Source organism: Triticum urartu, chromosome 3A, assembly GCF_056163025.1.
Source record: "Triticum urartu cultivar PI428250 chromosome 3A, HENAU_Tu73, whole genome shotgun sequence".
NCBI classification, from domain to species: domain Eukaryota; kingdom Viridiplantae; phylum Streptophyta; class Magnoliopsida; order Poales; family Poaceae; genus Triticum; species Triticum urartu.
In genome coordinates, this window is record NC_141875.1 from 422185139 (window position 1) to 422212893 (window position 27755).

A 27755-nucleotide genomic window follows, 5' to 3' on the forward strand; every position below is an offset into this window, starting at 1 on the left:
GTCCCGGATGAGATCGGGGACATGACGAGGAGTCTCGAAATGGTCGAGACGTAAAGATCAATATATTGGACGACTATATTCGGACATCGGAAAGGTTCCGAGTGATTCGGGTATTTATTGGAGTACCGGGGAGTTACGGGAATTCGCCGGGGAGTGTATGGGCCTTATTGGGCTTTAGGGGAAAGAGAGAGAGAGAGAGAGAGGCAGGCCGCACGCCCCCCAAGGCCTGGTCCGAATTGGACTAGGGGAAGGGCTGCGCCCCCTCCTTCCTTCTCTTCTCTTTTCCCTTTCCTTCCCTCCTACTCCTACTACTTGGAAGGGCTCCTAGTTCTACTAGGAAAGGGGGAATCCTACTCCCGGTGGGAGTAGGACTCCCCTAGGGCGCGCCATAGAGAGGGCCGGCCCCTCCCCTCCTCCACTCCTTTATATACGTGGCCAGGGGGCACCCCATAGACACAACAATTGATCTCTTGATCTCTTAGCCGTGTGCGGTGCCCCCTCCACCACAATCCACCTCGATCATATCGTAGCGGTGCTTAGGCGAAGCCCTGCATCGGTAGAACATCATCATCGTCACCACGCCGTCATGCTGACGAAACTCTCCCTCAACACTCGGCTGGATCGGAGTTCGAGGGACGTCATCGAGTTGAACGTGTGCAGAACTCGGAGGTGCCGTGCGTTCGGTACTTGATCGGTCGGGTCGTGAAGACATCCGACTACATCAACCGCGTTGTGCTAACTCTTCTGCTTTCGGTCTACGAGGGTACGTGGACACACTCTCCCCTCTCGTTGCTATGCATCACCATGATCTTGCGTGTGCGTAGGATTTTTTTTTGAAATTACTACATTACCCAACATTTCATACTATAAAGAGACAACCATAAGGCTCCTGCCGGTTGCTAGTAACTTTTACAAAACATGATCATCTCATACAATAACGTATATCACATCATGTCTTGACCATATCACATCACAACATGCCCTGCAAAAACAAGTTAGACATCCTCTACTTTCTTGTTGCAAATTTTATGTGGCTGCTACAGGCTTCTAGAACTTCTTACCTACGGATCAAAACCACAATGATTTTTCATCAAGTGTGTTGTTTTAACCTTCAATAAGGACTTGCCGTAGTCAAATTCGATTCAACTAAAGTTGGAGAAACAGACACCTGCCAGCCACCTTTATGCAAAACAAGTTGCATGTCTATCGGTGGAACCAGCCTCATGAACGTGGTCATGTAAGGTTGGTCCGGGCCGCTTCATCCAACAATACCACCAAATCAAAATAAGACGTTGGTGGTAAGTAGTATGACTATGATCGCCCACAACTCTTTGTGTTCTACTCGTGCATATCATCTACGCATATACCTGGCTCAGATGCCACTGTTATGGAATGTAGCTTCCAATTTCAAAAATTTCCTAATCTCACGCAAGATCTATCTAGGAGATGCATAATCTAGCGACCCGATCCCAATGGACCGTAGTCTATGTGCTTAAGTGTCATCCCTGGATCGGTATTGCTGACACACACAATACTCGAGGATTTATAACTGAGCTCAATCACACACTTAGTACATCGAGTGTCTCATAAAGAGTACTTATTACAATAATATGGCTGAAGGCCATCTAAATAAGATAAATGCGGAAGCATCGAAGATAAATGAGTCCATCCAACTCCATGGCAAAACTGCATGCATGACAATGACCTATCACACCTTATTCTTCATCTGAAAATTCTGCAACATAATACGTTGCAGTCGTGTAGGTCAACACATGGAATTTCTTGGAAGATAACACTATAGAGCAATGAACAAATATCAGCTATCACTACATGCATATTTTGCTGGTGGAGGCTCTACGGTTATCATTTGCATAAAGCAAAATTTCCCCTACAACAAAGGAATATATTTTATTTAACTACATAATTTATGTCATTATTGAGAAGGTTCCTCCAACTGAATCCCAAAATAGTAATTAATAACCCAACAAATTCATTAAGTGAAGTGATGAGATCAACCAATAATTCAAATACCAGATACTAAAGATGTCCATAACCAGGGACACGACTAACCATGATTAATTTGTACACTCTGCAGAGGTTTGCACACTTTTCCCCACAAGACTTGACCACATCCATGATTGGATGATCAAGACATAGTCTTTCTGAAGCATTAACTCTTTACTCTGGGTAGACAGTACCACCTACTTACCCGTACATCTGCTAGCCTACTGATACATCTCCAACGTATCTACTTTTCCAAACACTTTTGCCCTTATTTTGGACTCTAACTTGCATGATTTGAATGGAACTAACCCGGACTGACGCTGTTTTCAGCAGAATTGCCATGGTGTTATTTTTGTGTAGAAATAAAAGTTCTTGGAATGACCTGAAAATCAACGGAGAATATTTTTGGAATATATAAAAAATACTGGCGAAAGAATCAAGGCCAGGGGGCCCACACCCTGTCCACGAGGGTGGGGGCGTGCCCCTGCCTCGTGGGCCCCCTAGTGCTCCACCGACCTCAACTCCAACTCCATATATTCACGTTCGGGGAGAAAAAATAGGGAGAAGGATTCATCGCGTTTTACGATACGGAGCCGCCGCTAAGCCCTAATCTCTCTCGGGAGAGCTGATCTGGAGTCTGTTCGGGGCTCCGGAGAGGGGAATCTATCGCCATCGTCATCATCAACCTTCCTCCATCACTAATTTCATGATGCTCACCACTGTGCGTGAGTAATTCCATCGTAGGCTTGCTGGATGGTGATGGGTTGGATGAGATTTATCATGTAATCGAGTTAGTTTTGTTAGGGTTTGATCCCTAGTATCCACTATGTTCAGAAATTGATGTTGATATGACTTTGCTATGCTTAATGCTTGTCACTAGGGCCCGATTGCCATGATTTCAGAACTGAACCTATTATGTTTTCATGAATATATGTGAGTTCTTGATCCTATCTTGCAAGCCTATAGTCACCTATTATGTGTTATGATCCGTTAACCCCGAAGTGACAATAATCAGGATACTTACCGGTCATGGCCGTAGTTTGAGGAGTTCATGTATTCACTAAGTGCTAATGCTTTGGTCCGATACTCTATTAAAAGGAGGCCTTAATATCCCTTAGTTTCCAATAGGACCCCGCTGCCACGGGAGGGTAGGACAAAAGACGTCATGCAAGTTCTTTTCCATAAGCACGTATGACTATATTCGAAATACATGCCTACATTACATTGATGAACCGGAGCTAGTTCCGTGTCACCCTATGTTATAACTATTGCATGAGGAATCGCATCTGACATAATTATCCATCACTGGTCCATTGCCTACGAGCTTTTCATATATTGATCTTCGCTTATTTACTTTTCCGTAGCTACTGTTACAATCACTATAAAACCAAAACTGCTACCGTTACTTTTGCCACCGTTACCACTACTATCATATTACTTTGCTACTGAATACTTTGCTACAGATATTAAGTTTCCAGGTGTGGTTGAATTGACAACTCAGCTGCTAATACTTGAGAATATTCTTTGACTCCCCTTGTGTCGAATCGATAAATTTGGGTTGAATACTCTACCCTCGAAAACTATTGCGATCCCCTATACTTGTGGGTTATCAAGACTATTTTGTGGCACCATTGCCGGGGAGCATAGCTCTATTCTTTGAGTCACTTGGGATTTATATCTGCTGATCACTATGAAGAACTTGAAAGATAAAAGAACCAAGATTTTCCCCTCAACTACGAGGGGAGGTAAGGAACTGCCATCTAGCTCTGCACTTGATTCACCTTCTGTTTTGAGTAAACTTGCGACACCTACACCTACTATTTATTCTGATATGTCGCATGTTATTGATGATGCCACTTCTGCTTTGCATGATACTTATGATGAAACTACTTCTATGCTTGATAATACTGTGCCTAGGTGAATTTCTTGATGAACAACTTGCTAGGGTTAGAGAGAATGAAATTATTGAAACTGATAATATTGAAAGTGATGATGAAGACTCTCCCCCTAGATATGAATTGCCTGTTTTGCCTGAGGGTTATGTTATGTATGAAGAAACTACTAGAGACTTCTTAGCTTGCAATGATAGATCTGATCTTAAGAAATTATTACCTAAGCTTAAAGAAAAGTCTTTGAATGCTAGGATGAAATATGACCCTGCTTTTGCTACTTCACCTATCTTTATTTCCGATAAGGATTTTGATTCCTCTGTCAATCCTGAGTTAATTACTTTGGTTGAATCTGATCCTTTCTATGGCTATGAATCTGAAACTGTTGTGGCACATCTTACTAAATTAAATGATATAGCCACCCTGTTTACTCATGATGAGAAAACTCGCTATTACTTTATCCTTAAGTTATTTCCATTCTCATTAAAGGGTGATGCTAAAACATAGTTTAATTCTCTTGATCCTGGTTGTGTGCGTAGTCCCTAGGATATTATTTATTATTTCTCTGCTAAATATTTCCCCGCTCATAAGAAACAAGCTGCCTTAAGGGAAATATATAATTTTGTGCAAATTGAAGAAGATAGTCTCCCACAAGCTTGGGGGGCTTCTCCAATTACTTAATGCTTTGCCTGATCATCCTCTCAAGAAGAATGAAATACTTGATATCTTTTATAATGGACTAACCGATGCTTCCAGAGACCACCTGGATAGTTGTGCTGGTTGTGTTTTCAGGGAAAGAACTGTTGATCAAGTTGAATTGCAATTGAATAATATGTTGAGTAATGAAAATGTTTGGACACTTTCTGAACCAACTCCTAAGCCAACTCTGAAGAAAGGGGGTATCCTATTTCTCAGTCCTGAAGATATGCAAGAGGCAAAGAAATCTATGAAAGAAAAAGGTATTGAAGCTGAAGATGTTAAGAATTTACCACCTATTGAAGAAATACATGGTCTTGATAACCCGACACAGGTAGTAAAGGTAAATTCTCTCTAAAGATTTGATAAATGTGAAGTCCCATCTACTAAGTTTGCTAGCCAATGCTTGGATGAGTTTGATGACTTTATGGTTAAGTAAGAAGACTTCAATGCTTATGTTGGTAGACAATTGAAACGTAATTCTTATACGATTGAACACTTGAGTGATTATATGTCTAGAGTTAAAGGTGAACTTAAACTTATTAGTAAACATGCTTCTATGGTTACCACTCAAGTAGAACAAGTACTTAAAGCTCAGAATGATTTTCTCAGTGAATTAAATAATAAGAAAAATGATAATGCTGTTAGAGTTATGACTAGAGGGGGTAAAATGACTCAGGAACCTTTGCATCCTGAGGGTCACCTGAAGAGAATTGAGCAAGATTCTTAGAGAATTAATGTTGATGCACCTAGTTCTTCTAAGAAGAAGAAAAAGAAAATTGATAGGACTTTGCATGCTTCTAGTGAACCTGTTGTAGACACACCTGAGAATCCCAATGATATTTCTATTTGTGATGTTGAAACACAATCTGGTAATGAACATGAACCTAGTGATAATGTTAATGATGATGTTCATGTTGATGCTCAACCTAGCAATGATAATGATGTAGAGATTGAACCTGCTGTTGATATTGATAACCCACAATCAAAGAATCAACGTTATGATAAGAGAGACTTCATTGCTAGGAAGCACGGTACAGAAAGAGAACCATGGGTTCAGAAACCCATGCCTTTTCCTCCTAAACCATCCAAGAAAAAAGATGATGAGGATTTTGAGTGCTTTGCTGAAATGATTAGACTTATCTTTTTGTGTATGCGTTTGACTGATATGCTTAAAATAAATCCTTATGCTAAGTATATGAAATATATTGTTACTAATAAAAGAAAGATATCGGAAGCTGAAATTTCCACCATGCTTGATAATTACACTTTTAAAGGTGGAATACCGAAGAAACTTGGAGATCCAGGAGTACCAACTATACCATGCTCCATTAAAAGAAACTATGTTAAAACTGCTTTATGTGATCTTGGAGCCGGTGTTAGTGTTATGCCTCTCTATTTATATCGTAGACTTGATTTGAATAAGTTGACACCTACTGAAATATCTTTGCAAATGGCCGATAAATCAACTGCTATACCTGTCGGTATTTGTGAGGATGTGCATGTTGTGGTTGCAAACGTTACTATTTTAACGGACTTTGTTATTCTTGATATTCCCGAGGACGATAGTATGTCGATTATCCTTGGTAGACCCTTTTTGAATACTGCAGGGGCTGTTATTGATTGCAACAAAGGCAATGTCACTTTTCATGTTAATGGTAATGAGCATACGGTACACTTTCCGAGGAAACAACCTCAAGTCCATAGTATCAATTCTATTGGAAAAATTTCAACGATTACTATTGGAGGTTTTGAATTTCCTCTCCCTACTGCCAAGAAGAAATATGATATTCTTATTGTTGGGGATGTGCATATCCCCGTTGAGGTAACCTAGTGTTATTCGAAAATTTTCCGGTTTCATGCGATTCGGAATGAGTTTCTTAACAAGACTTGATCAACCTTGTTAGTGGATTCCTTTTGATGAGCATGAGATGGATGAAGTTAGAAAGCACACCTTTTTGTACCCTCTTTTTACTTTCTGTTATTTATCTTAAATAAAGTAAAAATAGTATTTTCTATCTGCTTTCTGAATTATCCTTGCATTAAAAATACCCCAAAAATAAAAGTTTTCCAAATGCCCCGAGAATTTAATATGATTTTTTCTAGAATATTTAAGAATCATTAGCACTGAGAACACATCAGGGGGACCCACCATGTACCCACGAGGGTGGAGGGCGCGCCCCTACCTCGTGGACCCCAAGTGGCCCCCTCCACTTATTCTTGCACCCACACACTTCATATTCCTCCAGAAAAAATTATCCACCAGCTCAAACCCGAGTTCTAGCTCATCTTGTTGCCATTTTCGATCTCCTTGCTCAAAGCTCCATTCACAAAACTGCTTTGGGGGATTGTTCTTCGGTATGTGACTCCTCCAATGGTCCAATTAGTTTTTGTTCTAGTGATTTATTTATTGCAAATTTTTGCTGCTTAGGTGACCCTATTCTTGAGCTTGCATGTCAAATTTATGTGGTCAAAAGTAGTTTTAATTCATGATATAACCTCTAGGCACTTGTAGGAGTGGTTGCTATCAATTTTGTTGAGTTTGGTTCACTTTTATTTCAAGTTACGAAAAATTTCAGAAATTTTCAGAAAAAGATGAAGAGATTCTTGAGGGGCTCATCGAGCTGAAGCTCTAAGGATAAGCGAAGTGAAGAAAATAAGAAGCCCAAGTATAATATCCCTCGTACTGCGGAGGTTTGGCCCTGTGAATGGCCTTGTGACGAGTTCTTGAGAGAGAGGCCGGGATTTATGAAGACTTTTATTATTTGGCTGAGAATGCAGGCCTCACCGACTTCCTCCACGACTAGCATGAACAGTATCTCTTACTCACCAATATTTTTGTGAAAAATTTTCATTTCCATGCTAGGAGATCACCACCTTCGGTGGAATTTTATTTATATGATGAGCATAAGGAGATGTCCCTTTATGAATTTTGCCGAGTTTGTAGGATACCCTTTGAGGGCAGCATAGAGGAACCACATCGTAATGATGTGGAGGAATTTATTGATATGATTGCTGTAGGGGAAACGAGGAAAGTTTCCGATGTAAGAATCACTAGCATACATTTTCCTGTTCTACGTTACTTTGCAATATTTGCTAGTAGATGCTTAATTGGTCGCGGGAACTGTGGAAATCTTAGTGTCCCTAATGTTGTTATTTTGCGCCATGCTTTGTTTCGTGATACCACTTTCAATTTAGATGCTATTGTTGCTAAACGGTTAAATCTGAACTGGACAAAGGGTCCCGTCTTAGGAGGCATCTTCGCCTCACGCCTTGCTGCACACTTTAACATACCTATTAGGCATTATGAGAAAGAGGAAAAGTTGCTGCCTCATATTTTTCTAGATTATAAGAGCATGGTAGCACATGATTTTATTGTTAAGAATAAGAAGAAGATGCTTAACTATAGGCTGATGTTTGATAAGAATCACTTTCAAACTATTACCTTGCCTGCTCCCTCTTTGTTCAACATATTTTCAGGCACGTACCTTGTTTTGCCGGAGGACATTCAGGCATACCAGAGCCTGACATCAGCTCCAGAGCCGGAGCCACTATCTGATCCTCACCGTCAGTTTGTTTATCAATGGGATCCGGAGGAGATCGCCAACCAGTGGCACCCCGAAGACACTCCACAGTACACCAGAGAGGGCCATTTTGATCCGTGGCCATAGACCAACTTAGACCAAAAGCCTAATCTTGGGGGAGTACGTATTTCTCACTGACATTACATTCATGTTCACACACTCATGCCAGTTGTCGGTGCTCATACTGTTTCATTGTAATATCCATGCTAGTTTATTTTATTTTTAAGCTTTCTTCTTGTGTGTTTGAAAAACCTTAAGAAAAACAAAAAAAATTAGTTGTAGCTTTTAGCTAGTTTACTTTCCATGCTTGTAGTAGTAGTAATTAAAATGAAAACCCCAAAAGATTTCTCGTTCTTCTTTTGCTTGTTGGGAGCTTTCCCGTGTAAATAGTTTTATTTCTTTTCTTTCCTTTTGGGGTCGAGAGGACAAGACCATAATGAAAATGTTGAGTGGCTCTCATATGCATTATTGTTGATCTAACAAAGAGCCCATATTACCTTGTCTTCTCCCTTGAATTAAATGCTTGCAGATTCTAGCTTAGTCCAATGCACGTGCACTATCATTATTATCCACACTATTCGGTTGTGCAGGTGAAAGGCAATAATGATGATATATGATGAACTGATTGCGATGAGCAAAGCTGGTATGAACTCGACCTCTCTTGTTTTTGTAAATATGATTAGTTCATTGTTCCTGATTTAGCCTATTATGAATGAAACATGTTTGCAATGACAATTAGAGATTATAGTTGCCCATGCCATGCTTAATTTGCTAGGAATTTATAATGGCTTACCTTGCGTGTCAACATGCTATTAAAATGGTTGTGATGTGGTATGATAGGGCGGTATCCTCCTTTTAAAGATTCGAGTGGCTTGACATGGCACATGTTCACGCATGTAGTTGAAACAAATCAACATAGCCTCCACAATATTTATGTTCATGGATAATTATATCCTACTCATGCTTGCATTCAGTGTTGATTAATTTTAATGCATGTTCACGACTATTGTCGCTCTCTAGCTGGTCGCTTTCCAGTCTTTTTCTAGCCTTCACTTGTACTAAGCGGGAATACTGCTTGTGCATTCACACCCATAAACCCCAAAGTTATTCCATATGAGTCCACCATACCTTCCTATATACGGTATCTACCTGCCGTTCCAAGTAAATTTGTATGTGCCAAACTCTAAACCTTCAAATAAAAATTCTGTTTTGTATGCTCGAATAGCTCATGTATCAACTAGGGCTGTCTGTATCTTCCATGCTAGGCGGGTTATTCTCAAGAGGAGTGGACTCCACTCCTCACTCACGAGAAAATGGCTGGTCACCGGGATGCCCAGTCCCATGCTCAAATCAAATCAGAATAATTGCAAACAAAACTCCCCCAGGATTGTTGTTAGTTAGATGCACCCATTGTTTCGGGCAAGCCATGGATTGATGCTTGTTGGTGGTGGGGGTGTATAAACTTTACCATTCTGCTTGGGAACCGCCTATAATGTGTGTAGCATGGAAGATATCGAAATCTCTTGGTTGTTATGTTGACAATGAAAGTATACCGCTCAAAATATTATTCATCTCTATTTCAAAACCGAGCTCTGGCACCTCTACAAATCCCTGCTTCCCTCCATGAAGGGCCTATCTATTTACTTTTATGTTGACTCATCATCCTCTTATTAAAAAGCACCAGTTGGAGTGCACCGCTGTCATTTGTATGCATTACTATTAGTTTACATTGAGTATGACTTGACTGGCTCTCTTTTATCATGAATTACAATTTCCAGTCAGCCCTTGATCTTCAGGGGTGCTCTGCGTTTATGTTTTGCGGTCTCAGAAAGGGCTAGTGATACGTCTCCAATGTATCTACTTTTCCAAACACTTTTGCAATTGTTTTGGACTCTAACTTGCATGATTTGAATGGAACTAACCCGGACTGACGCTGTTTTCAGCAGAATTACCATGGTGTTATTTATGTGCAGGAGCAAATGTTCTCGGAATGACCTGAAACTTCACGGAGACACTTTTCAGAAAATAAGAAAAATACCTGCCAAAGATGAAGGCCAGGGGGCCCACCGTCTTGCCACGAGGGTGGGGGCGCTCCCCCTACCTCGTGGGCCCCTTGTTGCCTCTCCGACTCCAACTCCACCTCCATATATTGAGTTTTGGGGAGAGAAAAATCAAGGAGAAGAAATCACCACGTTTTACGATACGGAGCCACCGCCAAGCCCTAAAACCTCTCGGGAGGGCTGATCTAGAGTCCGTTCGGGGCTCCGGAGAGGGGAATCCGCCGCCATCGTCATCATCAACCATCCTCCATCACCAATTTCATGATGCTCACCGCCGTGCGTGAGTAACTCCATCGTAGGCTTGCTGGACGGTGATGGGTTGGATGGGATCTATCATGTAATCGAGTTAGTTTTGTTAGGGTTTGATCCCTAGTGTCCACTATGTTCTGAGATTGATGTTGCTATGACTTTGCTATGCTTAATGCTTGTCACTAGGGCCCGAGTGCCATGATTTCAGATCTGAACCTATTATGTTTTCATCAATATATGAGTGTTCTTGATCCTATCTTGCAAGTATATAGTCACCTATTATGTGTTATGATCCGTTAACCCCGAAGTGACAATAATTGGGATACTTACTGGTGATGACCGTAGTTTGAGGAGTTCATGTATTCACTATGTGTTAATGCTTTGTTCCGGTTCTCTATTAAAAGGAGGCCTTAATATCCCTTAGTTTCCGTAAGGACCCCGCTGCCACGGGAGGGTAGGACAAAAGATGTCATGCAAGTTCTTTTCCATAAGCACGTATGACTATGTTCGGAATACATGCCTACATTATATCAATGAACTGGAGCTAGTTCTGTGTCACCCTAGGTTATGACTGTTACATGATGAACCGCATCCGGCATAATTCTCCATCACTGATCCATTGCCTACGAGCTTTCCATATATTGTTCTTTGCTTATTTACTTTTCCGTTGCTATTGCTATCATCACTACAAAATACCAAAAACATTACTTTTACTACCGTTACCTTTTGCTACCGTTATCACCACTATCATATTACTTTGCTACTAAACACTTTGCTGCAGATATTAAGTTTCCAGGTGTGGTTGAATTGACAACTCAGCTGCTAATACTTGAGAATATTCTTTGGCTCCCCTTGTGTCGAATCAATAAATTTGGGTTGAACACTCTACCCTCCAAAACTGTTGCGATCCCGTATACTTGTGGGTTATCAAGACTATTTTCTGGCACCGTTGCCGGGGCGCATAGCTCTATTCTTTGAGTCACTTGGGATATATATCTGCTTATCATTATGAAGAACTTGAGAGATCCAAAAACCAAGGTCTATCCCTCAACTACGAGGGGAGGTAAGGAACTGCCATCTAGCTCTGCACTTGATTCACCTTCTGTTCTGAGTAAGCTTGCGACACCTACACCTACTTCTGCTATTCGTTCTGATATGTCACATGTTATTGATGATGCCACTTCTGCTATGCATGATACTTATGATGAAACTACCTCTATGCCTGATACTACTATGCCACTTAGTGCTTTTCTTGATGAACAACTTTCTAGGGCTAGAGAAATTGAAAATATTGAATCTGATGATACTGATGAAAGTGATGACAAAGACCACTTGCCATTCCTAAGGGTTATGTTTTTGATCAAGATGCTTCTTTAGCTATTTTAGCTTGCAGAAATAGAACTGAACTTAAAAAATTATTAGCTAAATGGAGTAAGCAATCTCTAAATGCTAGAATGAAACCTGACCCTGCTTTTGCTACTTCACATATCTTTGTTACTGATAAGGATTATGAATTCTCTGTTGATCCTGATATAATTACTTTGGTTGAATCTGATCCTTTTCATGGTTATGAATCTGAAACTGTTGTGGCACATCTTACTAAATTGAATGATATAGCTACCCTGTTCACTAAAGATGAGAGAACTCTCTACTTTTATATCCTTAAAATATTTCCGTTCTCATTAAAGGGTGATGCTAAGATATGGTTTAATTCTCTTGATCCTGGTTATATGTGTAATCCCCAGGATATGATTTATTACTTCTCTGCTAAATATTTCCCTGCTCATAAGAAACAAGCTGCTTTAAGGGATATATATAATTTTGTGCAAATTGAAGAAGTGAGTCTCCCACAAGCTTGGGGGAGGCTTCTCCAATTACTTAATGCTTTGCCTGATCATCCTCTTAAGAAAAATGAAATACTTGATATCTTTTACAATGGACTAACCGATGCCTCCAGAGATTACCTGGATAGTTGTGCTGGTTCTGTTTTCAGGGAAAGAACACCGGATAAAGCTAAAATTCTATTGAATAATATGTTGACAAATGAAATAATTGGACACCTCCAGAGCCAATTCCTGAGCCTATTCCTAAACCAACTCCGAAGAAGAGTGGTATTCTATTTCTCAGTCCTGAAGATATGCAAGAGGCAAAGAAATCTATGAAAGAAAAGGTATTAAAGCTGAAGATGTTAAGAATTTACCTCCTATTGAAGAAATACATGGTCTTAATTTACCGCCTATTGAAGAAATGTATAATCCAAATCCTTTACCTATTGAAGAAACTCATGGTCTTGATAACCCGACACAGGTAGTAAAGGTAAATTCTCTCTATAGATATGATAAAGCTATAATCCCATTTACTAAAATTGCTAGCCCATGCTTAGATGAGTTTGATAAATTTATGGCTAAGCAAGAAGACTTTAATGCTTATTTTGGTAGACAATTAAAATACAATTCAAATATGCTTGGACACTTGGGTGATTATATGGCTAATGTCAAAGGTGAACTTAAACTTATTAGTAAACATGCTTCTATGGTTACCACTCAAGTAGAACAAGTACTTAAAACTCAAAATGATTTGCTCAATGAATTGAATAGTAAAAATAATGATAATGCTATTAGAGTGGCTACTAGAACTGGTAGAATGACTCAGGAACCTTTGTATCCTGAAGGCCATCCTAAGAGAATTGAGAAAGATTCTCAGAGAAATAATTTAGATGCACCTAGTTCTTCTAAAAAGAAGAAAAAGAAAAATGATAGGACTTTGCATGCTTCTAGTGATCCTATTGTTGAAACACCTGAGAATCCAAATGATATTTCTATTTTTGATGCTGAAACTCAATCTGGTAATGAACCTGAAACTAGTGATAATGCTAATAATAATGTTCATAATGATGCTCAACCTAGTAATGATAATGATATAGAAACTGAACCCGCTGTTGATCTTGATAACCCACAATCAAAGAATCAACATTATGATAAGAAAGATTTTGTTGCTAGGAAACATGGTAAAGAAATAGAGCCTTGGGTTCAGAAACCCATGCCCTTTCCTCCCAAACCATCCAAGAAAAAGGATGATGAGGATTTTGAGTGCTTTGCTGAAATGATTAGACCTATGTTTTTGCGTATGCGATTAACTAATATGCTCAAAACCAATCCTTATGCTAAGTATATGAAAGATATTATTACAAATAAAAGAAAGATACCGGAAGCTGAAATTTCTATCATGCTTGCTAATTACACTTTTAAGGGTGGAATACCAAAGAAACTTGGACATCCAGGAGTACCCACTATACCATGCTCTATTAAAAGAAATTATGTTAAAACTGCTTTATGTGATCTTGGAGCCGGTGTTACTGTTATACCTCTCTATTTATATCGTAGACTTGATTTGAATAAGTTGACACCTATTGAAATATCTTTGCAAATGGTTGATAAATCAACTGCTATACCTGTTGGTATTTGTGAGGATGTGCTTGTTGTAGTTGCAAATGTTACTATTTTAACGGACTTTGTTATTCTTGATATTCCCGAGGACGATAGCATGTCTATTATTCTTGGAAGACCCTTTTTGAATCCTGCAGGGGCTGTTATTGATTGCACTAAAGGCAATGTCACTTTTCATGTTAATGGTAATGAGCATACAGTACACTTTCCGAGGAAACAACCTCAAGTTCACAGTATCAACTCTATTGGAAAAATTCCATCGATTATATTTGGAGGTTTTGAATTTCCTCTTCCTACTGTCAAGAAGAAATATGATATTCTTATTATTGGGATGTGCATATCCCCGTTGAGGTAACATAGTGTTATTCGAAATTTCTCCGGTTCCATGTTATTCGGAATGAGTTCGTTAACAAGACTTGATCAACCTTGTTAGTGGATTCCTTTTGATGATCATGAGATGGATGAAACTAGAAGGCACAACCTTCTGTACCCCACTTTTACTCTCTGTTATTTATATTAAATAAAATAAAAATAAATAATTTTCTGTCTATTATCTGATTATCCGTGCAATATAAAAATACCTCGAAAATAAAAGTTCTCCAAATGCCCTGAAAATTAAATATGATTTTTTCTAGAATATTTGAGGATTTATGGAACTAAGAACACACCAGGGGGGCCAACCACCTTGCCACGAGGGTGGAGGGTGCGCCCACCCCCCTAGGGCGCGCCCCCTGCCTCGTGGACCCACGGTGGCCCTCCTCCACTTATCCTTTCACCCATACACTTCATCTTCCTCCCCAAACACGAATAACCAGCTCAAACCCGAGTCCAAGCTCGTTTTGCTGCCATTTTCGATCTCCTTGCTCAAAGCACCTCTCACAAAACTGCTTGGGGAGATTGTTCCTTGGTATGTGACTCCTCCATTGGTACAATTAGTTTTTGTTCTAGTGCTTTATTCATTCCAAATTTTTGCTACTTAGGTGACCCTGTTCTTGAGCTTGCATGTCAAATTTATATGGTCAAAAGTAGTTTTGATGCATGATATAGGCCCTAGGCACTTGTAGGAGTAGTTGCTATCAATATTATTGAGTTTGGTTTACTTTTATTTTGAAGTTACTAAAAATTTCATATTTTTTCAGAAAATGATGAGGAGACTTTTGAGGGGCTCATCGAGCCAAAGCTCGAAGGAAAAGGCACCGAAGCCTATGTATAATCTGCCTCGCACCGCGGAGGTTCGGGCGTGTGAATGGCCTTCCGAGGATTTCTTAAGAGCAGCCAGGATTTATGAATATTTTCATGGATTGGCTCAGACTGCAGGCCTTACCACTTTCCTCCACGACCAATGCGATCAGTATCTCTTGCTCACAAATATCTTTGTGCAAAACTTTCATTTCCATTCTAGGAGCTCACCACCTACGGTGGAGATTTATTTATATGATGATCATAAGGAGATGTCACTTTCTGATTTCTGTCGGATTTGTTTAGTGCCTTTTGAGGGCAATACAGAAGAACCACATCGTGATGATGTGGAGGGATTTATTGACACTATCACTGTAGGGGAAACAAGGAAGGTTTCCGATGCACGAATCACTACCATACACTTTCCTGTTTTACGTTATTTTGCATTATTTGCTAGTCGTTGCTTAATTGGTCGAGGAAACTATGGAAACCTGAGTATCCCTGATATTATTATTTTGCACCACGGTTTATACGGTGATAACTCTTTTAGTATGGGCAGCATTATTGCTAAACGGTTAAGTCCGAACCGTACCAAGGGCCCCATCTTTGGAGGCATCTATGCTACACGCCTAGCTGCACATTTTAACATACCTATTAGGCATTATGAGAAGGAAGAAAAGGTGCTGCCTCATGTTTATTTAGATTATAAAAGTATGGTGGCGCATGATTTTATTGTTAAGAATAGGGAAGGAGAGCTTAAATATCAATTGTTCTTTAATAAACATCATCCTGAGACTATTACCTTGCCTGCTCCTTCTTTGTTTGATTTGACTGTAGGCATGTACCTTGTTCCGTTAACGGCTATTCATGCCTACTGGAACCCTGCACCAGCCGAGGAGCCAGAGCCGGAACCACAATTTGATCCTTCACGACAGTTCAATTACCAGTGGGATTCGGAGATGATTGTCAGCCAGTGGCAATCGGAGTCTTCCTCGTCTGCACCACAGTACGACCCCAACTATTATTATGGATATCCGCCAGGCCAGCCGTGGCCATAGACCAACTTAGGCCAAAAGCTTAAGCTTGGGGGAGTACCTATTTCTCGCCGACATTACATTTATGCTCACACACTTATTGCTAGATGTCGGTGCTCATACTTTTTCATTGTATCATCCATGCTAGTTTATTTTCCCTTTTTATGCTTTCTTCTTGTGTGTTTAATAAACCTTAAGAAAAACCAAAAAAAATTAGTTGTAGCTTTTAATTAATTTACCATCCATGCTTGTAGTAGTAACTAAAAAGAAAACCCAAAAATATTTCCTGTTCTTCTTTTGCTTGTTGGGAGCTTTCCCGTGTAAATAGTTTTATTTCTTTTCTTTTCTTTGGGGTCGATAGGAGAAGACCATGATTAAATTGTTGAAGTGGCTCTTATATGCATTATTGTTGATCTGACAAAAGAGCCCATATTGCCTTGTCTTCTCCTATTTATTGAATGCTTGCAGATTCCAGCTTAGTCCAATGCATGTGCACTATTATTATTATTATTATTATTATTATTATTATTATTATCCACATCATTCGGTCGTGCAAGTGAAAGGCAATTATGACGATATATGATGGACTGACTGAGATGAGAAAAGCTGGTATGAACTCGACCTCTCTTGTTTTTTTAAATATGATTAGTTCATCGTTCCTGATTCAGCCTATTATGAATAAACATGTTTGCAATGACAACTAGAGATCATAGTTTCTTGTGCCATGCTTGATTACCTATGAGTTATAATGGCTTACATTGTGTGCCAACATGCTATTAAAATGGCTATGATGTGGTATGATAGGGTGGTGTCCTCCTCTGAATGATTTAAGTGACTTGACTTGGCACATGTTCACGCATGTAGTTGAAACAAAATCAACATAGCCTTCACGATATTTATGTTCATGGTGGATTATATCCTACTCATGCTTGCATTCAGTGTTGATTAATTTTAATGCATGTTCATGACTATTGTCGCTCTCTAGCTGGTCGCTTCCCAGTCTTTTGCTAGCCTTTACCTGTACTAAGCGGGAATAGCTCATGTATCAACTAGGGCTGTCTGTATCTTCCATGTTAGGCGGGTTATTCTCAAGAGGAGTGGACTCCGCTCCTCACTCATGAGATAAATGGCTGGTCACCGGGATGCCCAGTCCCATGCTTTATGCAAACTAAATCAAAATAATTGCAAACAAAGCTCCCCCTGGGACTCTTGTTAGTTGGAGGCACTCGTTGTTTCGAGCAAGCCATGGATTGATGCTTGTGGTGGAAGGGGGAGTATAAACTTTACCATTCTGTTTGGGAACCGCCTACAATGTGTGTAGCATGGAAGATATCACCATCTCTTGGTTGTTATGTTGACAATGAAAGTATACCGCTCAAAATATTATCCACCTCTGTTTCAAAACCGAGCTCTGGCACCTCTACAAATCCCTGCTTCCCTCTGCGAAGGGCCTATCTATTTACTTTTATGCTGAGTCATCATCCTCTATTTAAAAAGCACCAGTTGGAGAGCACCACTGTCATTTGTATTCATTACTGTTAGTTTACATTGAGTATGACTTGACTGGATCTCTTTTACCATGAATTACAATGTCTAGTCAGTCCTTGGTCTTTAAAGGTGCTCTGCATTTATGTTTTGCGGTCTCAAAAAGGGCTAGCGAGATACCATCCTGTTATATCATATTATGATTGTTTTGAGAAAGTGTTGTCATCCGAGTTTTATTATTATGGCTCGCTAGTTGATTATGCAATTGATATGAGTAAACTTGGGACCTATGCGTTATTGTGAATGTGGTTAGTTATAATCTTTGCTGAAAACTTGAATGCTGGCTTTACATATTTACAACAACAAGAGCAAACAGAGTTTGTAAAAGTTTTTCTTTATCACTTTCAGTTTGTCAACTGAATTGCTTGAGGACAAGCAAGGGTTTAAGCTTGGGGGAGTTGATACGTCTCCAACGTATCTACTTTTCCAAACACTTTTTCCCTTGTTTTGGACTCTAACTTGCATGATTTGAATGGAACTAACCCGAACTGACACTGTTTTCAGCAGAATTACCATGGTGTTATTTATGTGCAGGAGCAAACGTTCTCGGAATGACCTGAAACTTCACGGAGACACTTTTCAGAAAATAAGAAAAATACCTGCCAAAGATGAAGGCCAGGGGCCCACCGTCTTGCCACGAGGGTGGGGGGCGCGCCTGCCCCCCTAGGGCACGCCCCCTACCTCGTGGGCCCCCTGTTGCCTCTCCGACTCTAACTCCACCTCCATATATTGAGTTTCGGGGAGAAAAAAATCAAGGAGAAGAAATCATCGCGTTTTACGATACGGAGCCACCACCAAGCCCTAAAACCTCTCGGGAGGGCTGATCTAGAGTCCGTTCGGGGCTCCGGAGATGGGAATCCGTCGCTATCGTCATCATCAACCATCCTCCATCACCAATTTGTTGATGCTCACCGCCGTGCGTGAGTAATTCCATGGTAGGCTTGCTGGACGGTGATGGGTTGGATGGGATCTATCATGTAATCGAGTTAGTTTTGTTAGGGTTCGATCCCTAGTGTCCACTATGTTCTGAGATTGATGTTGCTATGACTTTGCTATGCTTAATGCTTGTCACTAGGGCCCGAGTGCCATGATTTCAGATCTGAACATATTATGTTTTCATCAATATATTAGTGTTCTTGATCCTATCTTGCAAGTCTATAGTCACCTATTATGTGTTATGAACCGTTAACCCCGAAGTGACAATAATCGGGATACTTACCGGTGATGACCGTAGTTTGAGGAGTTCATGTATTCACTATGTGTTAATGCTTTGTTCCGCTTCTCTATTAAAAGGAGGCCTTAATATCCCTTAGTTTTCGTAAGGACCCCGCTGCCACGGGAGGGTAGGACAAAAGATGTCATGCAAGTTCTTTTCCATAAGCACGTATGACTATGTTCGGAATACATGCCTACATTATATCAATGAACTGGAGCTAGTTCTGTGTCACCCTAGGTTATGCCTGTTACATGATGAACCGCATCCGACATAATTCTCCATCACTGATCCATTGCCTACGAGCTTTCCATATATTGTTCTTTGCTTATTTACTTTTCCGATGCTATTGCTATCATCACTACAAAATACCAGAAACATTACTTTTACTACTGTTACCTTTTGCTACAGTTATCGCCACTATCATATTACTTTGGTACTAAACACTTTGCTGCAGATATTAAGTTTCCAGGTGTGGTTGAATAGACAACTTAGCTGCTAATACTTGAGAATATTCTTTTGCTCCCCTTGTGTCGAATCAATAAATTTGGGTTGAATACTCTACCCTCGAAAACTGTTGTGATCCCCTATACTTGTGGGTTATCAGCTAGCGAGATACCATCTTGTTATATCATATTATCATTGTTTTGAGAAAGTGTTATCACCCGAGATTTATTATTATTGCTCGCTAGTAGATTATGCCATTGATATGAGTAAACATGAGACCTAAATGTTATTGTGAATATGGTTAGTCCATAATCTTTGCTGAAAACTTGAATGTTGGCTTTACATATTTACAACAACAGGAGCAAACAGAGTTTGTAAAAGTTTTTCTTTATCACTTTCAGTTTATGAACTGAATTTCTTGAGGACAAGCAAATTTTTAAGCTTGGGGGAGTTGATACATCTCCAGCGTATCTACTTTTCCAAACACTTTTGCCCTTGTTTTGGACTCTAACTTGCATGATTTGAATGGAACTACCCGGACTGACATTGTTTTCAGCAGAATTGCCATGGTGTTATTTTTGTGCAGAAATACAAGTTCTTGGAATGACCGGAAAATCAATGGAGAATATTTTTGGAATATATAAAAATACTGGCGAAAGAATCAAGGCCAAGGGCCCAACACCCTGTCCACGAGGGTGGGGGCGCGCCCCCTGCCTCGTGGCCCCCCTGGTGCTCTGCCGACCTCAACTCCAACTCCATATATTCACGTTTGGGGAGAAAAAAGTAGGGGAGAAGGATTCATCGGTTTTATGATACAGAGCCGACGCCAAGCCCTAATCTCTCTCGGGAGGGCTGACCTGGAGTCCGTTCGGGGCTCCGGAGAGGGGAATCCGTCGCCATCGTCATCATCAACCTTCCTCCATCACGAATTTTATGATGCTCACCGCCGTGCGTGAGTAATTCCATCGTAGGCTTGCTGGACGGTGATGGGTTGGATGAGATTTATCATGTAATCGAGTTAGTTTTGTTAGGGTTTGATCCCTAGTATCCACTATGTTCAGAAATTGATGTTGATATGACTTTGCTATGCTTAATGCTTGTCACTAGGGCCCGAGTGCCATGATTTCAGATCTGAACCTATTATGTTTTCATGAATATATGTGAGTTCTTGATCCTATCTTGCAAGCCTATAGTCACCTATTATGTGTTATGATCCATTAACCCCGAAGTGATAATAATCAGGATACTTACCGGTCATGACCGTAGTTTGAGGAGTTCATGTATTCACTAAGTGTTAATGCTTTGGTCCGGTACTCTATTAAAAGGAGGCCTTAATATCCCTTAGTTTCCAATAGGACCCCGCTGCCACGGGAGGGTAGGCCAAAAGATGTCATGCAAGTTCTTTTCCATAAGCACGTATGACTATATTCGAAATACATGCCTACATTACATTGATGAACTGGAGCTAGTTCTGTGTCACCCTATGTTATAACTATTGCATGAGGAATCACATCCGACATAATTATCCATCACTGGTCCATTGCCTACGAGCTTTTCATATATTGATCTTCGCTTATTTTCTTTTCCATAGCTACTGTTACAATCACTATAAAACCAAAACTGCTACCGTTACTTTTGCCACCGTTACAACTACTATCATATTACTTTGCTACTAAATACTTTGCTGCAGATATTAAGTTTCCAGGTGTGGTTGAATTGACAACTCAGCTGCTAATACTTGAGAATATTCTTTGGCTCCCCTTGTGTCAAATCAATAAATTTGGGTTGAATACTCTACCCTCAAAAACTGTTGCGATCCCCTATACTTGTGGGTTATCACCTACCACTGAAAGAGGTCACACAAATTACTCAACTATGCTTGAGCCCATAATGGCTTGTGGCTGCACATGGAGGTTTCTAAGCATGAATAATATTATGATCCCTTTGAGCCTGGGTGGCATTCCATAGGATGATCACACGGGTACTCCGGGATATCCTAGGACAACACTGGATTGCTCCAGGTGCCCGCAACCAATCCACCAGGATGTGTATTAAAGTAGCCACCTTAAGTTTCCCTTAGTTAAACATTAACTCTCATATCTTTCATGAATCTCACATACCAATCCACGTCTACAAGCATAGGAAAGTAGTACAAGCATAACATTTAATACCCGGGGTTTGATATAAGACAATAGGTTCGAACCTCATCAACTACTTCCCAATACCCACATGTTATCAAAACCTACTCATGCAATTTTTGAGGGTTGAGACTAATGCATAAAAACTGGGTAATAAAGGGATATGATCAGAGTGTTACTTGCCTTGCTGACGGTCAGAAAACCCCTAGAGATTCGTAGTAGCAAGCCTCGCACTCTGGAAACTCTATCATGAACAAACAATAGCATACATAAGCACTCAAACATAAGATGCAAAGGTAAAATCAAAAGAAAAGATCTTAACAGAAAGTTCAAGTGAAGAGCTTTGATTTGCAAAAAGAATCAATCAAATCGGAGTTACGAAACATGAACTACGATCAAAAGAGATTCGAATTCAAATCTACTTGAAACCAAAATTTAAAATTTCAAAATCATGTCAAGCTGTTTATCTGGACAGAGGGGAACAAGACGAAGAGTTTGCGTTGGTTTCACTGAATTTGGATAAATGAGCAAAAAGTAGTGAGGGTTTAAAGATCAGGGACTAATCTGTAAGAACAATATTTGCAGATAGGTCCCTGGCTGAAAATAAAACTAAAAAGAAAAATATAATGAAAGAACGTTCGCTAACAGAAACTAACGAACGAAATCGTTCGTTAACAGAACAAATCGGGTGAACGTTCACGAAATAACTTAACCTAAATAATAAACCGATCTAATAAAATAAAACCAAACTACATAAAAAAATTGAGCAAGTTTATCGGTTTATACTGGTTCGGGGAAAATAACCGGCGGCGGCGGCAACTCCGGCGAGCGGGGTGGCGCGGCAGCGGCGGTGGGACGACGGCTAGCGGGGGCACGGCGTCGCGGGGAGGCGGGAGGCGGCGGCGCGAGGCGGCGGGAGGCAGCGAGGCGGCGAGGCAAAGCTGCAGCTGGGCAGCTTGCGGCGGCTTGGAGAAGAGGGCCGGGGTGGCTGGGCTTACAAAGGGTCGCGGGAGGTGGTGGCTTGGGGACGAGGCGCCGAGGCAGTGGCGGAGTCCGGCCGAACTCGACGGCGGTGCGCTCATGCTGGAGCCGGACTCCCGCGGCCTGGGGTCGGCGGCGATGGCCTGGGCCGGCTGGTCTTCGGCCCAGTTGGTCCGAAGATTTTTTTTTTAAAAATTCGCCGCAGAGAAAAAACCAAAATAAAATAAAATAAAATTACTAAAATTCCAAAAATAATTTTCACTGTCCTCTCCTAATATTTAGGATAATGTGAACATTTTTCTGGACTAAATGCAATTTTTAAAAAAATGCATATTTTCCCCTAATTTAGCCGACTAAAATATCGATTAAAATTAAAATAAAATATATTTTTATTCAAAAAATAAATTTCCATTATTTCCTCTGTTTTGAAGAAGTCATATTATCTTCTCTCTTTATTTTATTTATTTTGAAATAATTGGAAAAATAATTTCAAATAAAAATCACCTTGATCCAAATTACCAATTTTGAAATTTCAAAAAAAGGATTTTTGTGAAAACCTCCAACTCTCTTAATTGGTCCTTGAGTTGCTTAAGGTCTCTTGAATCAAAATGTCCTAATAAAACAACTTCAAAAATGCTCAAATCATGGATGCATCTGATGACCTAATGATTAACATCTAAAATGAAAATTGGGATGTTACACATAACAATGAGAGGGGAGAGTGTGTCTACGTACCCTCATAAACCGAAAGCGGAAGCGTTTGCCAACGCGGTTGATGTAGTCGTACACCTTCACGATCCGTCTCGATCAAGTACCTAAAGTACTGCACCTCCGCGTTCAGCACACATTCAGCTCGATGACGTCCTCGCCTTCTTGATCCAGCAAGAGGGGCGAAGTAGTAGATGAGTTCCGGCAGCACGACGGCATAGAGACGGTGTTGGTGAAGATGTGGCGACCCGTCCTCAAACGGTCAAGTCTCTGTGCTTCAGTGTCATCCCTGGATCGGTAATGCTGACACACACAGTACTCGAAGGATTTATAACAGAGTAGCAATCACACACTTATTACATCAAATGTCTCAAAAGAGAACTTATTACAATAAATATGGCTTAAGGCCATCTAATACGATAACAACGGAAGGCTTGGAAGATAAAGTGAGTCCATCAACTCCAACGGCATAGCTGAGCTGCACGGCAACGACCTAATGAACCTTACTCCTCATCTGAAAAGTCTGCAACATAATACGTTGCAGCCCGAAAATGGGTCAGCACATGGAATATGCTGGCAATATAACACGGTAGAGAAAGAACAGAATAATGCTATCACTATATGCATATTTGGCTGGTGGAAAGCTCTACGGTTAAAGTTTTGCGGAAAGCCAATTTTTTCCTACAACAAAGGAATAGATTTTTTTAACTATGATGGTAGTTGAAACATCATTGAGAAGGTTCCTCCAACTCAATCCCAATTAAAATTAATTATCAACCCAACAATATTAATTTAGAGTGATGAGATACATATGATAATCCAAGTACTAGATACTCAAGATGTCCATAACCGGGGACACGGCTAACACTGATTAGTTTGTACACTCTGCAGAGGTTTGCGCACTTTTCCCCACAAGACTCGATCTCCTCCATTGGATTTCTCACACTACATGGTGTTTGAGAAACGGATGACCGAGACACAGTCTTTCAGAAGCATTAACTCCCTACTCCGGATAGACTATACCACCTACAACCCACTACATCATCTAGTCTACTTCTTCAAGAGCTTCATGCAACTTACTCAACTATGCTAGAGCCCATAATAGCTTGTGGCTGCACACGGAAGTTTCTAGCATGAAATATCTCAGTTCCCTTTGAGCCTGGGTGGCGGACCTTAGGATTATCACACGGGTACTCCGGGGTTTCCTAGGACAACACTGGATTCTCCAGGTGCCCGACAAGCAATCCACCCAGATGTGTATTAAAGTTGCCACCTTAAGTTGAACCATTAATTAACAATCTCACATCTGTCATGGATTCACTCAAACCCAATCCACGTCTACGAGCATAGCATAGCAATATAAGCAACGTAGAAGTAACTCCCAGGGTTTGATAACAAATAGGTGAATAGGTACTACCTCATCTACTTCCCAATCCCACATGTTATCAAGTCCTAACCATGCAATGTTTGAGGGTTGAAACTAATGCATAAAAACTGGGTGATAAAGGGGATATGATCAAAGTGTTACTTGCGTTGCCGATGATCCGCAAAACCTAGAGACTCGTAGTAGCACACTTCGCACTCCGTGTGTTCTATCGCAAACAAACAATAGCATACTAAGCAATCAAGCAAAGACGCACGGGTAAAGCGCAAGTAAGAAGATCTAACCAGAAAATTCAACTTAAGAACTCCGGTTTGCAAAAGGAATCAAATCAAACGGAGCACCGAAACTCAAACTGCAAAAGAAACAAGATTCGATTACTAATCTGGACTAAGGTCAAATTTTTACTGTATCAAAATCTTGTTCAAGTTGGTTAAATGGGAAGAGGGTTCCGAGACAAAGATTTAGGCGCTTGAATCGCCTGATTCCAATAAACGAGCGAAAAGTTATACTAAAACGAAAATCGGATCAGAAATCACGATCGAAAATAATCGCGGAAAATCCGAGAAAAAGAAAAGCTGACGAACAGGCTAACGAACGAACGTTCGCTGTCTGCGGCTAAATGGTGAAAACCGTTCGTTAAAATGAACGTAAAAACGGGCGTTCGCTAAATAACTAAACCGAAAAAAATAAACCGAACCAGATCTAAAAAAACGGATCTAGGGTTTCAAAAAAAACCAAATGATTTTCTCACAAAAACCGAGGCGGGTACCTCAGGTCCGGCAGGGTCAGGCAAGGTCCGGCGACGACGGGGAGGCTCCGGTGCGGCGGCGTGGGGCGGCGGGCGGTGGCGGCAGCGCGCGAGGCGAGGCGGCGGCGGCGCGGCTAGGGTTAGGGTTTGGGCGGCGGCGCGGTTTGGGCTGCTGTGGGCTCGGCGGCGCGGCTTAAAAAGCCCCCCGGGTGGAGTCCCGCTCGGGTACGGACCGGAGTCGGTTCACTTTTTTAAAAAAAAAATAATTCCGACGTGCAGAAAAATAAAGAAAATAAATACTAAACGGACTCCAAAAATCCAGAAATAAATTTGCCCCGTCCTCTAAAAATAAGCCGGGCAAGGTGAACATTTATTTGGGCTGAAAATGAAAATTTGAGAAATGCATATTTTTCCTAATTCAAATAAAATAGCGATAAAACTCCGAATAAAAATCTTATTTGATTTTAATATTAAATCTTCGATATTTCTCTATTTTGAGGAAGTCATTTTATCCTCTCTCTTTTATTTTTATAAAAGAAATATTCGAAGAGAAAATAATTAAAATCAAACAATCCTCTATTCAAAATTCGAGAAAACTCGAATATGATAATAATGAAATCCCCAACTCTCTCCGTAGGTCCTTGAGTTGCGTAGAATTTCTAGGATCAATCCAAAATGCAATAAAATATGATATGCAATGATGATCTAATGTATAACATTCCAAATTCAAAATTTGGGATGTTACAAACCTACCCCCCTTAAGATGAATCTCGCCCTCGAGATTCGGGTTGGCTAGAAAATAGGTGTGGGTGATCTTTGCGAAGATCATCCTGTCGTTCCCAGGTGGCTTCGTCCTCGGTATGGTGGCTCCACTGAACTTTGCAAAACTTAATAACCTTGCTGCGGGTAACCCGACTGGCAAACTCAAGAATCCTGACTGGCTTCTCCTCATAGGTCAAATCATTGTCCAACGGAATCGCTTCCAGCGGTACTGTATCTCTCAGAGGAATGTCGGCCATCTCCGCGTGGCACTTCTTCAACTGAGAAACATGGAACACATCGTGAAATCCTGACAATCCTTCGGGTAATTCCAACTTATAAGCAACTTCTCCCATACGTTCCAAAACTCTGTATGGTCCCACAAAGTGTGGCGCTAACTTTCCCTTAACTCCAAAGCACTTAACTCCTCAGAGTGGTGATACCCGAAGATACACTCTATCTCCGATTTCATAGACTACCTCCTTGCGTTTTGAATCTGTAGAACTCTTCTGTCGGGGCTGGGCTACCTTCAGTCTATCTCTAATCAACCTTCTCTTCTGATTCCTTAATCAAATCTGGTCCAAACAACTGAGGGTCTCCAACTTCATCCCACAACAATGGTGTCTTGCACCTACTTCCGTACAAGGCTTCGAAAGGTTCCATCTTCAAAATGGCCTGGTAACTTTTGTTGTATGAGAACTCTACGTAGGGCAAGTTGTCATCCCAACTAGATCCATAATCTAGTGCACAAGCTCTCAACATATCCTCCAGAATCTGGTTGACTCTCTCGGTCTGTCCATCTGTTTGCGGGTGAAAAGCTGTACTGAACTCCAGTCTGGTTCCCAAAGTTTCATACAACTGATTCCAAAACTTTGAGGTAAACTGGGTTCCTCTATCTAATACAATGGTCCATGGAAATCCATGCAAACATACGATCCTGGTCATGTATATCTTGGCCAACTTGGCACTTGTATAGGTGGTTTTCACTGGGATAAAGTGAGATAATTTGGTCAAGCGATCAACTACTACCCATATAGAATCTATCCTGATTTGTTCCTAGGCAATCCGGTGATGAAATCCATGCCAAGCTTATCCCACTTCCATTCGGGTATCGGCATAGGTTGTAACAATCCGGCTGGCTTTTGATGTTCAGCCTTCACTCTCTGACATACATCACATACGGCTACATACTCGGCAATATCCTTCTTCATACCAGTCCACCAGAAACGCTCCTTTAAATCCACATACATCTTGGTGTTTCCAGGGTGAATCAAGTATGGTGAGTCATGAGCCTCCTGAAGTATTAACTTCCTGATCTCTGTGTTATTGGGCACATAAACACGGTCCTCAAACCACAAGGTGTCGTGTTCATCCTTACGAAAACCTTTGGCCTTTCCTTTGCTCATTCTCTCTTTTATCTCGGCGATCTCTTTGTCATCCTTCTGAGCTTCTTGAATCTTTCCTAACAATGTAGACTAAACTTCCATTGTTGCAACAAAACCTCTAGGGACAATCTCCAATCGAAGCTCCCTGAGATCCTCTGCCAACTCCTTTGGCAATCCCGCGCTTATGAGTGTGTTGGCATAACTCTTCCGGCTCAAAGCGTCTGCTATGACGTTGGTCTTTCCTGGATGACAGTGAAGCTTCATGTCATAATCCTTTATAAGCTCCAACCATCTCCTCTGCCTAAG